The sequence below is a fragment of the Acomys russatus genome, chromosome 27, assembly GCF_903995435.1.
Source record: "Acomys russatus chromosome 27, mAcoRus1.1, whole genome shotgun sequence".
Taxonomy (NCBI): Eukaryota; Metazoa; Chordata; class Mammalia; order Rodentia; family Muridae; genus Acomys; species Acomys russatus.
In genome coordinates this window covers 8,041,946-8,055,822 of record NC_067163.1, presented here as the reverse complement: position 1 = coordinate 8,055,822, position 13,877 = coordinate 8,041,946, and positions in this window count along the sequence as shown.

Sequence of the window (13,877 nt, the reverse complement as noted above, 5' to 3'; positions counted from 1 at the left end):
CTACTTTTATGGAATTTTATTTTTACTTTGAACTTTTAAATATGGATCTTTATTTTCTTCCCCCAAAAAAGTGTTGATTTTTAAGCTTAAAGATGAAAGAAATACTACGAATGAATTTTAGTCACCCAATAATCTTAACTTTGCTCAGAAAACGTTACCTTGTTCGCTGTAGAGTTAAAACTGTACATGAAATACTGAAGTGTGCCTTTTCTATCATTCTCAGTTGTTTAGTTTTTCAAACTGAGATGCTCTGAAGAGTGATATCCAAGCTGCAGGAAGCGTGTCTCTCCCCCCACACTGGCTCTGCCTGTCTCGCCCTGCCGGCTGTCCTCGGTAGCTCCGGTGTTGGCAATGTCGCTGTCTCTCTGGGGATGTTCAGGTGGCGCACATGCTTTGTCACTGACTTCCAGTTTCAGTGCTTTCACAGAGGAGGTTTGTTTTTCTTTATTTTGGTTAAAAATTAAAAGCCTCCAGTCACCCTGTCCTGAGTGTGCTGCTTCATGTACCTGGATGTCCCATCTAATGTCCTGTGGCACAGCTTGAGTGGCCTGATGCGTATTGGTGTCAGGGCGTCTTTAGCTTTAGTGGAGTGAGTTTACTATATCTGTCATCTATAGCTACATGTCTGTCCACCAGCCACCGGTACCCAGCCACCTGTTCACACATCGGTCTGTCCACCCATCAACCAAGCTGTTAATATTTTTAAAGTAGAACAATACACTTACTTAATAAGCTTTAAGAGGGTTTCACATGGTGTTCAAATAAAAAATTGTTAACACCTAGAAATTGTGAAATTATGGAGATTTTGAGTCATAACACAAAGTGTGTTAATTTTTGCTCTAACAGTCATTGGTATCCTCAGGTAAATAGCTGCATGCATAAGCTCTGACTCTCTTGTCTTCCAAAAAGGAGCAATTGCAGGATGGGACAGGAGCATGTGCATGCTGATGCCCACAGCGGCTGATGCCCACAGCGGCTGATGCCCACAGCGGCTGATGCCCACAGCGGCTGATGCCCACAGCGGCTGATGCCCACAGCAGGAAGCCCCGGGTTGTCTGGCTAACTGCTGTGGCACAGGAATACAAACCCAGCTTGAGAATGTGGGGATGGGCTCTTGTACACACAGTCTCTGCTCTCACTGCGCCCATGTGCAGAGATGCAGTGATGCGTGTTGACACAGGGACCATTACACTGTTGCCTCTTAGCACGTGAAGATGCACTGTAAACCAGACTTTTTTTTAATATAGAAAGATTAACTAAAAAAAGATATTTTTCCTCTGGTCTATCGAATTAAAATATCTTGTGTTTGAGGTTTTTAGTGTAACTGTTTATCGAAGAAAATCTCTTGAAAGACTGCAAATGAATTTGCTCTGTTCAGATGCAGTTTACAATGTAGCTGTGACACTGGGGCTAGTGGAGAGAAGACACGGTTTCTGAAATCTGTGCCTCGTACTTGGTTCTGTGCTTTTAAACAGTGTTTGGCTTCAGAGGGGCAGAGTCCTTTTTAAAGCCAAGGATTAAAGAAAAAACACAAAGATCTTCGTCTGCCTCCTTGATCTGTCAGAGCTGCCCGAGCTTTCCTGACCTTGTGGTCCTGATATATGGTGATCCACATCCCCCATGAGAAAGCCGACACTTGGCCGAACTTCTGCACATTTCCATATCTCTCCCTCTCCCCCCCCCCCTCCCCCTCTCCCTCCCCCTCCCCCCCCCTCCCTCTCCCCCCTCTCCTCCCCCCCCCTTGTGTGTGAACTGACTTTCCTGGGCTGTTACCTGAGGATGCCGGGTACCTCCTGCTTCTGGTCAGCTGCCCTCAGTTAATGAGTTATGTAAACCCTTAAGCAAGTTGTCATCAGCTGAGAAACAGGAATGTTTGGTTTGGTTTGGTTTGGTTTGTTAACTTACTCTCTTTAAAATGAGACCATCCCTTGGAAATAAGTCTTCACACACACACCCCCCCCACACACACACACACACAACAGTGACCTCTATTAAGACTAATGCCCATGGGAACTGGACCCCATGAAGGCTCCTGCAAGCCTATGTCCCTTTCTGACTGTAAATGCTTTGAGGAGGAATTGAGGTACTGAGCTTCGCCCTGTTTCTCAGGAGCCAGCACTCTGCCATTCACCACCAACCTGGTCTTAACAGACTAAGCTGCAGCCCTGTAGTTCAGGCACTCAGAGGGTTGCCTCACTGTGGTCCCTTCCCAGGAGACCCCCCAGCTGGCTCTTGCTGACTTAACTCCTTGCTGTCTGGTTGCCTTAGCCATTCATCAACTGAGAATTTGATTGCCTGAGTCACCAGAAGACAGTGTGAGGAGGGAAGGTGGCTTCTTTAACTCTGATCAGATTTTTAAAACATTCAAAAATATGACGTGAGGCACACACATCCTGTGCCCAGAGCAGTGCCTGGCCTTGTCCAGCAGGCCATGAGCACCAACCTGCTCGTTCCTACCCAGGCTATTGCTGACTAAGCTTAAGGGTCAGTTCTAGGTTCTCCACTTATAACCATGGTGTGGAGACGCTGCCATAAGTGCTGGTCAAAGAGAATTACACATCGTTTCAGGTAAGTGGCTCCTGTTCTAACAGGAGCTTCCAGGGGGTGGTGGTCCAGCAATTGTCCATCCCTAGTCCATTGATGAAGCCGCTGGATCTTGTGTCAGGGATTTCTTGGAGTGCCCAGGACTAGGACGAGCCTGTCCTCTTCCTGGCATTGCTCTTAAGGTGTAGTAACCATTAGGAAGGCTTACTCAGAGGCAGGCAAATGCAGCCCTGGAGTGGAACATTGTACTGTTATTAAGCCCTGAGAGGGGAAACAATGTATTCTATTGGTTGTTAGTAAGTGCAGTGGAGGGATCATCCAGTGGTGCTCTGGGACCCGTTAACAGCTCTGGCCTGAGGTCCTAGAGCTGGGCAGAGGAGGCGCCTCATCCTTACTGGATTCCACTGCCTGGTTGTCATCCCACCCCCCGCTCACCACCCCAGGGGACAGAAGGGACAGGCCTAAAGATACTCTGTCTTCCTGGCTTCTAAAGAGAAGCCCAGAAATGTGGATGATGAGGAAACACTTGGGAAGGTCTGCCATTGCAAAGTCGTGGTTTGGCACCCATGCATGCAAGGAAGATGGTGGTGTCTGGCATGGAGCATTCATTCCCTTGGGCCCCACGGGGATCCCTTTCTCTTTAATTGTAGGGGTTTATGTGCTTTCCAGTCCTGTTGGTAAAGGAGACATAAACTCTGTGAGTGATCATCCCATTCACAGAAAGCCGGCATCGGTTCTCAGCACAACCCTGAGAGTATGGCCACCTCATCTGTAGGCTGCATCTTCAGCAGCCCAAGACAGCTCAAAAGTTTCACCCAACCACTGACATCTACCGAGGGCTGGTCCTGCCTTGCCTGTGGTAAGACTGACTTCTTACGGCCTCAGCAGGGATATAGCCACGGGACCAATGGATGATGGGGTCCATCTGTTGGTGTCACCAGGCTAAACTTCCACTTCTCTACTCCACAGAGCCCTGAGAACCTAAAAATGCCTGTGAGAAGTTTCTTTAATGGTCTTACTGACAATTTCTCTTTAAACTGCAAGCTGCTCTCGTTGCAAGGAGCGTACTGGTGTTTGGTGAGTTTTGATGGGAAATCCATCGTTTTGCTTCTGTGTTCTTACATTTCCTGGGATGTGGACACGTCACAGTTGGAACCGAGAGCCCCTTATATAAAGAATTTAAAATAATGCTGGACACATGACAGGTGACACACACAGATGGAGGGATCATGGGATGGCTTTTTCCTGCACACACCCCCTCCCCCGGAATTTACTAGAAGTATCCTGTAAAAGAGCACAGAAAATACTAAGTGCATGTGTTTGTGGCTTGGGGTGTTTATCTGAAGGTGCCATTTGGCACTAAGAAATCCATGTGTGGTAGAGTGGTGTAGTTGCAGGTTCCCAGCACCCCTCACCCCAGCCTCCTAATCGCCTGAGAAGATTCAGGTCCATAAATAAAGAGGCTTAGCACAGAGCTGGGCCAGCTCTTCAGAGCATGTGACTGATTGGTTCTGTGTTCTCCTTGTGGCTGTGTGTGGAAGCCATGTTACTTCCTAGGCTCTCCAGAAGTCCCATTTGCCTCTCCAGCTGAGTCCTGCACACTACATGTAGGGTGCCCTGCAGGCAAGTATTCCCTGAGCCAGGCAGGCTGGCTCTTCACAGTGCAGGGAGACCATTTTATTTCTCCTTAGACATACTGGGTTTTATGATGAGTATAGAGAAAACTTATTCTAGAAGCTGGAAAATCCTCCCCACACCAGGAGAAGGAGACCTTAGAGATGGAAGCACTCGGCCCCCACATTCCAGAAGGCCCCAACCACTAGCTAGTGTGTCTGACATCACCGTCCTCCAACTCCTCATTGGTTCAAAAGGGAGGTGGTCTATACGTGGCATTGCGACAAACCAGCAAGCCATCAAGATCAGGGTGTCTTCACAGTGAGAGGAGGCCTGCGAGCACTGGTGCAAGGCATAACTGCTAGGAACTCAGTTAGGGTCGTGTTACCTCAGCCAGTCAACCACTGAGGTCTCTGTTCTGCCTTGTAGCTACATGAGGAGATGCCAGCCATGAACAGAAACAGTGGTGATGGGCCAGTCATCCTTCAGGAAGCCAGCACACATCCATCCTCACCAGCCCTAAGCTTTCTGTGGGTGTGAGAACTCCAGGGAGATTCCTATCTGAGGGGTGGACACCTGTGATCCCTGAACCCTGAGAGGCTACAACATGGGGACTAGGAGTTCAAGGCCAGTTAGTGCTACTTAAAGTCTATCTGAAACACAGAAACAAAAACCAAGACCAAGCAAATCAAATAAGAAACATGATTTTTAAAAAAAGATTTATTTATTTTGTATACAATGCTCTGCCTGCATGTACACCTTCAGGCCAGAAGAGGACAACAGATCACATTATAGATGGTTGTGAGCCTTCATGTGGATGCTGGGAATTGAACTCAGGACCTTTGGAAGAGCCATCTCTCCAGCCACCAAAACATGATTTAAAAAAAAAAAAAAAAAAAAAAAGGAAGTATCTAGTATGGGAACAAGAGTACGGCCTCACTGCCATCTTCCCACAGGAATGTTCCCTGCAGTCTGTATTGTATCTTTGGATGGGCAGACTGTGACAAATGAGGCCTACAAACGGAGCAGGTTTGTCCTTGGGACCCGGGACACTGGTGAGTGTTAAACATTTACATCGGGGGCTCTGAGCTTGCAGCCCATTCTTCCCACACCACCAGGTAACGGGCTGTGTGTTTCACTATGAGAAATGTAGGACTTGCCTTGAACCTCCCCCCCCCCCCCCCAAGGCTGGAGTTGCCATCGTCCTAAGATTCACAGACGTTCTACACTCTATATGCAAACCTCTGGACCTCACTGGCCACTCTGGCTTCTGCCTAGTGACCTGCGGTGTGCCAGGAGACCTCTATGTTGGTTTCCCTTTGGGCATCTAGAGTCTCCACATACTTGGCTTGGTTTTGCCTTTTCCCAGTTTACAGGTGTGAGCCATCAATCTGGAGGGATAGGCGTATGTATTTAGAAATTAATGTCTTAACTTTTTTAAAGAGTTGCAAATGAAATATTCTTAGTCATAAAAACTGGGTAGAATTTTAGCTTTTAAAAAAGGATTGTTTTGAACCTTATGGAGCTTTAACAGTTCATTGTCTTACAAAGTCAGGGTTAGTATTAGAATTTTAAGGAGACGCTTTTATCATTTAAAAATTTTTAGAATATGAGCATCTCAACTATTGTCAAAGAAACTAAGCCAGGGTTATTAGTTAGGGCTCTCTAGAGGAACGTCACCAATAGGATGGGAAACACATAAAATACTGTACTAAGTCAGCTTACATTAAAATAGTAACCGCTGAATCATGCCTGGAGGCTGAAGAACCAGCTGTTGCTCAGTCCTTAAGGCGTGGTGCCTCAGCAGTAGGAGTCAGTCCCCCCATGGCAGCTGTCTCTCAGTGGGGTGCCTGACAACCCCATGGTTTCTCAGTCTACAAACCTTGCAAGGTTCTTAGAGAGCCACTGGTTTTTAGCTCAGGACAGAAGGCTGGAAGAATACCTCTGTGATTCAAGACAATCTCTTAGCTGTGAGCACCCCAGAAAGTAAAAACAACAATGAAACTTAAGTTACACGCTTTCGGTATATAATGGCACAAATTAAACATTCACATTCTAAAAGGGAGGAATTGGGGCATAGCAAGTAAGGTTTAGACAAAAAACAAACAAAAAAAAAACCAAACCAAAACCAAATCCAGCAGGGCAAACAGTAAACCCTACAGCTCTATATCCGGCGTCTGGAATTTATGAGAGTACCATCTGGGTTCCAAAGGGCTTGGAGTAGATGTGCCTGTCCAGCTGTGTTGCCTGCAGAACTGTAGCCCTCTCTCTTAGGCTGGCTTTGTTTAGTGATTACAGCCTTCCTCGGCTGTTATCTCTAACACACTAGCATGTGTCCCCACTTTTACTTTTTCTTTTTTGGCAGGTGGTGGTCTAGACAGGGTTTCTCTGTGTAGTCCTGGCTGTCCTGGACTCACTTTGTAGACCAGGCTGGCCTCAAACTCACAGGGACCCACCTGCTCTGCCTCCTGAGTACTGGGATTAAAGGCGTGCACCACCACGCCCGGTTCCCTACTATTTCTTAGGCTTCACTTTCATAGCCTGCTCTAGAGCTCCTTGTCCTAGAAGCCTTGCATTCGTGTGTCTGAAAGACACGTACAACCAGGACAGTGCCAAGCCAACATATAGTTTAGTCACCCTGAATCTCAGCTGAGGTAGCTATGTGTGTCTTCTAGCTAACCCTGGAAAAGTGCCTCCCTAGGTGGCCTGGCTAAAGCGGGATCCCCTTGGAAGATCTTTGTCCAATCACTCATCTCTGTTTTTACTTTTAAAGTATTGTGTTTTCACATGTATGGGTGTTTTGCCTGCATGTATGTGTGTGCACTGTGTGTGCTTGGTGACTGTAGCGGCCAGGAGAGGGTATAAGATGTCTTGGAACTGGAGCTACAGACAGTTGTGAGCTTCCAAGTGGGTGCTGGGAATTGAACCTGGATCCTCTGCAAATGAATTTGTGTTTTAATATTCTGGCGCTCACTTGACTTAAGGTACCTTTCCTATTGGCCTGTGCACTGGTGTGATTTCTCTTCAATGTTATGAGTCTCTCTAACCATTATAGCTGCTTTGTCCACACCAGCATTACTCACAATTTTTATCCCATTCATGACTTTTCTTCCCCACTGAACATTTTTCACATCTTGCACCTTTTCTTACTGTGAATCTACATAAGAGCAGTGACACAGCTTAGATGTTGTGCTATCTTAAAATTTCCTATGAAAAACAACTTAGTCCATTATTTTTAAATTTAGTGTCATTAAAAAAAAAATCAGGATATGAGCTGAATACAGATTCTTTGCCGTATACAACAGGAATGGCCTCGAGCCTGATTCCTGATAGTCCTCATTTTCCTCTGACTTGTCATGAGCCTGGCCTTTCCTCTCCCTGTTTCTGTCAGCATTCTTCTGTGCAGCTATGAGAAGGGCTTACTAAGATCTGTTTGTAGCATGCTGGGGACTCTGTAGCCTAAAGCTCTGCTTGTCCACAACTTTGTTGCAAACCAGTTCCAAAGACCCATAAACAACAAAGTCAGGCTTATCACAGCAGCAGTCCCACTCCTTGGCATCAAAATAGGTATTAGGAGGAGTTCTGTAGAGGAACAGAACCGAGAGGGAGTGGGTGGAGATATGCATGCGTCTGTAGTGTGCATGTGTGCATGTGCACGCGCGCCCATGTGTGTATGCTATACAAGTGGATTTATTTATTTTGGTTGGTTGGTTTTTTGTGACAGGGTCTCTCTGTGTAGCCTTGACTGTCCCGGACTCACTTTGTACACCAGGCTGGCCTTGAATTAACAGCAATCTGCCTGCCCAAGTGCTGAGATTAAAGGCGTGCGCCACCACCGCCTGGCCACAAGTGGATTTATTAGATGAGCTTATTTTAATAGGAGCCAAGCTGTCCAGCAATGGCCATCTACACACCAGAGAGGCTGCTGGTGTCTGCTGACTGCACGAAGCTGGATTCTATAGCAGTCCCGATATGACGCTGAGAATTTGCATGCTCCCCAGCAGCCGGTAGGTGCAGGCACACTCACAGCACAAAAGGCACAGGTATACTCACGGCATAGACTTTTTCCCTAAGGGTTTTTTGGGGCCACTGCATGGAAGGCACAGCTCACACTGAAGACAGCTCTTTCCCTTCTAGTTCTCTTCGGGGCAGCAGGGGTGAGGGGCAGGGAGTGGGTTTGGAAGGATGCTCCACAGAAACAGGTGTATCAACTGTCAGTCCAGTGATGCTGGCAACCAAGACAGAGCATCACAGCGCATTTGCAGACAACATGACCTAATAGTTAAAAGCCCTGATTTCACACACAAAACAAATGATTAAATGAATAGATAAGGTTGCAGGATAAAAAATGCTAAAAGTTTTTTCACTTTTTATTCAATAATCAAAAAGAAAATTCATTTACAATAGTTAAAAGATGAAATACCTGGGAATAGATTGGAAGGCTTTGCTAAGGTGTCCACTCTACCCAAAGCAATCTACAATACTTTGCTGCTGCTGCTGTTGTTAGATTTTTCGAGACAAGGTTTCTCTCTTGGCTGTCCTAGACTTGCTTTGTAGACCAGGCTGGCCTCAAACTCAAAGAAATCCACCTGCCCCTGCCTCCCAAGTGCTAGTCTAAAGGCATGTGCTTCTACACCTGGCTTACAATCTACAAATTTAATACAATCTGAATCAAAATTCCAGGGACGTGTCTTCCAGAAATAGAAAATTCTGTTGTGAAAACTTGTGAAATCTCAGGACCTCAAATAACCAAATGATGTCGAACATAGTCAAAGCACAGGCCTCTCACTTCACTTCAGAACAAACTGAAATGTAAAGTCATCCATCTGTGACGCAGGTATGGAGACTCTGACCAGTTAGATAAAGACCCCGTGAATAAACTCAAACATGTATGGCCGAAAGAGTATTAACAAAAGTGTCAAAACTGCCTTGTAAGGTGAAAAAGCCTCTTCAAGTTGTGCTAGAAAACCTGGCAACCTGCATGCAAGGGGTGAAGTCGAACCACTTCTTTCTATCGGATGCAAAGTGTATCAAAAGCTTTTTTTTTTTTTTTTTTTTTTTTTTTTTTAATTGTGAACTGGGCAATGGCGGTGCACAGGCCGATAAGCCCAGCACTCAGGAGGCAGAGGCAAATGGATCTCTGTGAGTTCGAGGCCAGCCTGGTCTAGAGTGAGTTCCAGGACAGCCAGAGCTAAAACAGAGAAACCCTGTCTTGAAACTAGCCCCCCCCCCAAAAAAAAAACAACCATAGTGTGTGTCCAAGTGAACACACACACATGTGCATATGCATGGGTATATATATGAGTGTAGGTGCCAATGGAGGCCAGAGTAGGGTGTTGGACTCCCCAGTTGCAAGCCAGCTCCCCCACAAAGGGTGCTCAAGACTAAACTCCTGTTCTCTGAAAGAGCACTATATGCTCTTAACCATGGAGCCATCTCTACCATAAGTCCCCAGAACTGATGAGATGGCCGAGTTGCTAACAGCTCTTGCTGTGCACCCCTGATCACCTGAACTTATTCCTAAAAATGACAGTGGAAGGAGAAAGCCAGCTCCCAAATGCTGTTCTCAATTTGCACCTGCATTGGCATGTACATATGTACACACCCAGCACTCAGGACCACACATGGACCCATGCACATGCAGGTGATCTGTGAGTTACCAGGGAGCAGGGAAGGTAACTGACACCACAGTGGCTTTATCCTGACCCACCTTTCACCAGGTGACTTGCCTTCTGATAAGTCCATTTAATCAAAACTGCACTCACGTTTGACCTGTGTTGCTGCAGGGTACTACTTTTCACAATTGGGTGTCTATTTCCTTTAGTACAGAAATAGCAAGCCAGTCACAGGGTGAGTCTGTTGAGTAAAAGCACATTTACTCAATTTCTGCTCTGACAGATGAGGGAGGACAAGGATTCAGAGACCCTGAAGTCATCAGATGCCCTTAATCTTGGCTGGCAAATACTGGGCTGGGCATCTCTCTTACTTTCTTCCCTCCTAAGTTCTGGACACTGGCTCTAGTGTCGACTTGGTGGAGTCGTGTTAGCTACATACCTGGCTACACTTTGGATGTACTTTGAAAGACCCTAACCTCCACCTCACTCACCTCACTTGGGACCAATCACCTTACAGGTTAGCTGACAATACTTTTGTTTAGTTAGCCAAAACGTGTTACTCCCTACCCCTTGTCTTCTGCTCTTGGTTTTCTTATAAAAGACTGCCCTGAGAACAGGTCATTGTCACAGTTAGGCTCCCAAGTCTTCTGTGGTCCTGTCTGCAATCAGCTTGGAAACGGTGTTCAATAAAGTCTCAGTATCTCAGTGAGATCCTGAGAGTGGTTTGTGTGGCACTTCTTGTACTAGAACAGTGTAAGCTCTGTGACGTTTGTGTATGTTCTGGGATTTCTCTTGCTGTTGAATTTTTTTTTGGGGGGGGGTGGAGGTGGAACAGGGTTTCTCTGTGGAATTATCTTATTCTATTGTGATCATATAAAATATAATGAGTTATTTCAATTTTCCTATATTTGTTAAAAACTTGCTTTGTGTCCTAATATATGCTCTGCTTTAGAGAAAGGCGTGGTGACGCATGCCTGTAATCCCAGCACTCGGGAGGCAGAGACAGGTAGCTTCTCTGTGAGTTCGAGGATAGACAGCAAGGCTACACAGAGAAACTATCTCAAAAAACTGAGAGAGCCAATAGGATGTCCTCCCCTCTGTCCCACTTTCCTGGTAAGTGAAGACTTTCATGGGACATGCCCCTTGGGCTAGTATGCAGATATAAGTGAGTATATACCATTTGATTCTTTCTGCTTCTGGGTTAACTCACTATGGTCATTTCTAGTTCAATCCATTTGTCCACAAATTTCGGGAATTCCTTGTATTTAATAGCTGAGTAGTATTCCATAGTGTAGTGTAAATATACCACAGTTTCTTTATCCATTCTTCTACTGAGGGACACTTAGGCTGTTTCCATGTTCTGGCTATTATGAATAAGGCTGCTATGAACATGGTTGAGCATATGTCCTTGTTGTGTGCTGGAGCATCTTCTGGGTATATTCCAAGGAGTGGAATAGCTGGGTCTTGAGGAATTGCTGTGTTTCTCCCTAACTCTGGGAAATTCTGTTGTTTTTTTTTTAAGAAATGTTTTCTATGTCAAGTGCGCTCATTCTTGCATGTTCACAGCCACAGGTCTCTGAGCAGGGCTGTGCTGTCCTGACCTCCCCACTGTGCTGTACCTCTATCCTTGTTGTGTTGTTTCAGTCTCACTGCTTTGCCTTTAAGCTCAGCTATTCTGTTCTATCCTTGATCTGCTGTATAGACTTTCCATGGGTTTTTAAACTTTATTTTCATTTCGGGTATTTCAGACTGGCTTTTCTTTGGCAATCCTATCTTTTTATTGAATTTCTCTTTCATGTCAATCTTCCCTATTGTCTCTCAGCCGCTTGTGTTCTCAATTAGAAGTTTATCTCTGCCAGGTATGGTAGTGTGCCCATCATTAACACCAACATTTGGGAGGCAGAGACAGGTGGAACTCTGTAACTCTGAGGTCAGCCTGGTCTATCCTGTGTCTTCCATGTCAACCAGAGAGTTGTCTACAGTACTGAGACCCTGTCTCCAAAAAAAGGAAGAGGAAGGGGTATATGTGGGCATCATGGTGCATGCCTGTAATCCCAGCAGGTGGGTCTCTGTGTGTGAGGCCAGCCTGGTCTACAAAGCAAGTCCAGGACAGCCAAGGCTACACAGAGAAACTGTCTCAAAAGATAAACAACAGAAAGAAAGGAAAGCTTTTCTTCCTGAACACAATTAAAGTCATTGCTGTAGGATTAGTGATTTTTGGAGGAGTTCTGTTGGCTTGGTTTTCATGCTTCTGATATTACTGCACTGGATTTAAGATTTGCACATCAGCGATTATTTCATGTTCTATTATTTAATCAGCTAGATTCTTTCAGTTGAAGTATTCGCAGCATGGAATTTGGACGGGCTATAGTTGAAGTGTATAGTTCAGAAAACAGTTCCTCAGTGTTGGAGCTCAGGGTGCCTGGTGAAACCTCTGTATTCCCTGAGGAGACTAGCTGCCGCAGCTGCTGGATATTTTCACTATGTAAATGTTGTTCTAGTCATTAACAATGGTGGCACCTTGGACTTCAATAGCAGTTGGAGACTAAACAAGAACAGGCAGCGGTTAGAGGAGAGAGAGCGGTATGATCGAACGTGTGAGATTCAAGTCCTTATTAGAGAATAAAATATTTTGAAGTTTATATTTATTTTGCCCCAAACTATATATATATATATATATTTTTTTTTTCTTAGTTACTGTTCTATCCATGTGAGGACACACCATAACCAAGGCAACTTTTAAAAAGAAGCATTCCATTGGGGGCTCACTTAAGGGCTTTCAGAGGGTGAGTCCATGACCATCAAGGCTAGGAGTATGGCAGCACACAGGCAGGCATGGCACTGGAACAGTAGCTGGGCGCTCTCATCTGATCCACAAGTTGCAGGCAGAGTGAGCAAAACAGCCTGGTGTGGGCTTCTGAGACCTTAAAGCACACCCCCAGTGGCACCCCTCCTCCAGCAAGGCCACACATGCCCCAGCAAGGCTACACCTCTCAGTCCTTCCCAAACAGCTCCACTGACTAGAGATAAGCATTCCAATATATGAGCCTTTGGGGGCTGTTTTCACTCAAACCATCAGAGATCAATATTTTCTCACTGGAACTGGGTATCACAATGACTGAAAAGTACATTTTCTTCAATTTCTTTGCATAAATTATACTGAAGATTCTCAAAGGGGTGAGATTATAGAAAATGTTTTTAAATACAAGGTAGATGCATGTTGCATCCAAATCTGAGAATCCATGTGACTGTGTGCAATGGCAGTTTAACTTAAAACTATCAATTCTATAGATATTTATAATAATAAATGATAATAGTTTTATTTCACTCCAAATCCTTGTTTGTAGCCTGTGTGTCCAACAGCTAAAATGAAGTAAAAATAAGCAGGGACATGTGTGAAAATTATGCTAATGAAATGCATAGTCTTTGGGTTTTGTGTAGGTAAATTCTATATTAATATGGACATTTTTAACACTAATGCTTTTACAGATGCTGGCACAGTATTTATTAAAAGGTGAAAGAAACGCACAACTGTCAAAAGTGCAGAGTGTCAACCGAGAGCTGAAGCACAGATGGGGGATCTACTCCCCAACTCCTCAGTCCCGTCACAGAAGAGGCTTTCTTCTAAACGACAGGAAGAGCCAGAGGTTGGGGAGCACTAGTGCCAACTGGCCTCCTGAGCTGGGCAGGAGAGGAGAGCCTTCTAACCGCTGGACTCACCATTCTGGCATGCAGTGGGAAGGGGTGAGGAGTGACCACCGGCCTGAGGAACCACAGGCAGGTGATGGCTGGGGGAAGTCAGTTTTCTTTAAGGGTGTGGCTCCCAGTGGGCAGCCCCATACCTGGGAGTATATGAGCAGCACAAATTATAATTAATGGGTTGTTAAAAAAAGAAAAATGGGATGCAAAGTTGGGGTGGTGTGGGGAGCTGGGGGTGGAACTGGAGGAGGAGGAGTGAATACATACGGTATTCAAGTCTCAAAGAATTGCTTTTGTTTTGAAAAGCAAGCAAGCAAGCAGAACCCTCGCACTTCTCACTGCACTTCCTGACTATAGTGCTATCTCCTGGGCCTCAGAGGACTGTAACCCCTGACACCGTGAGTC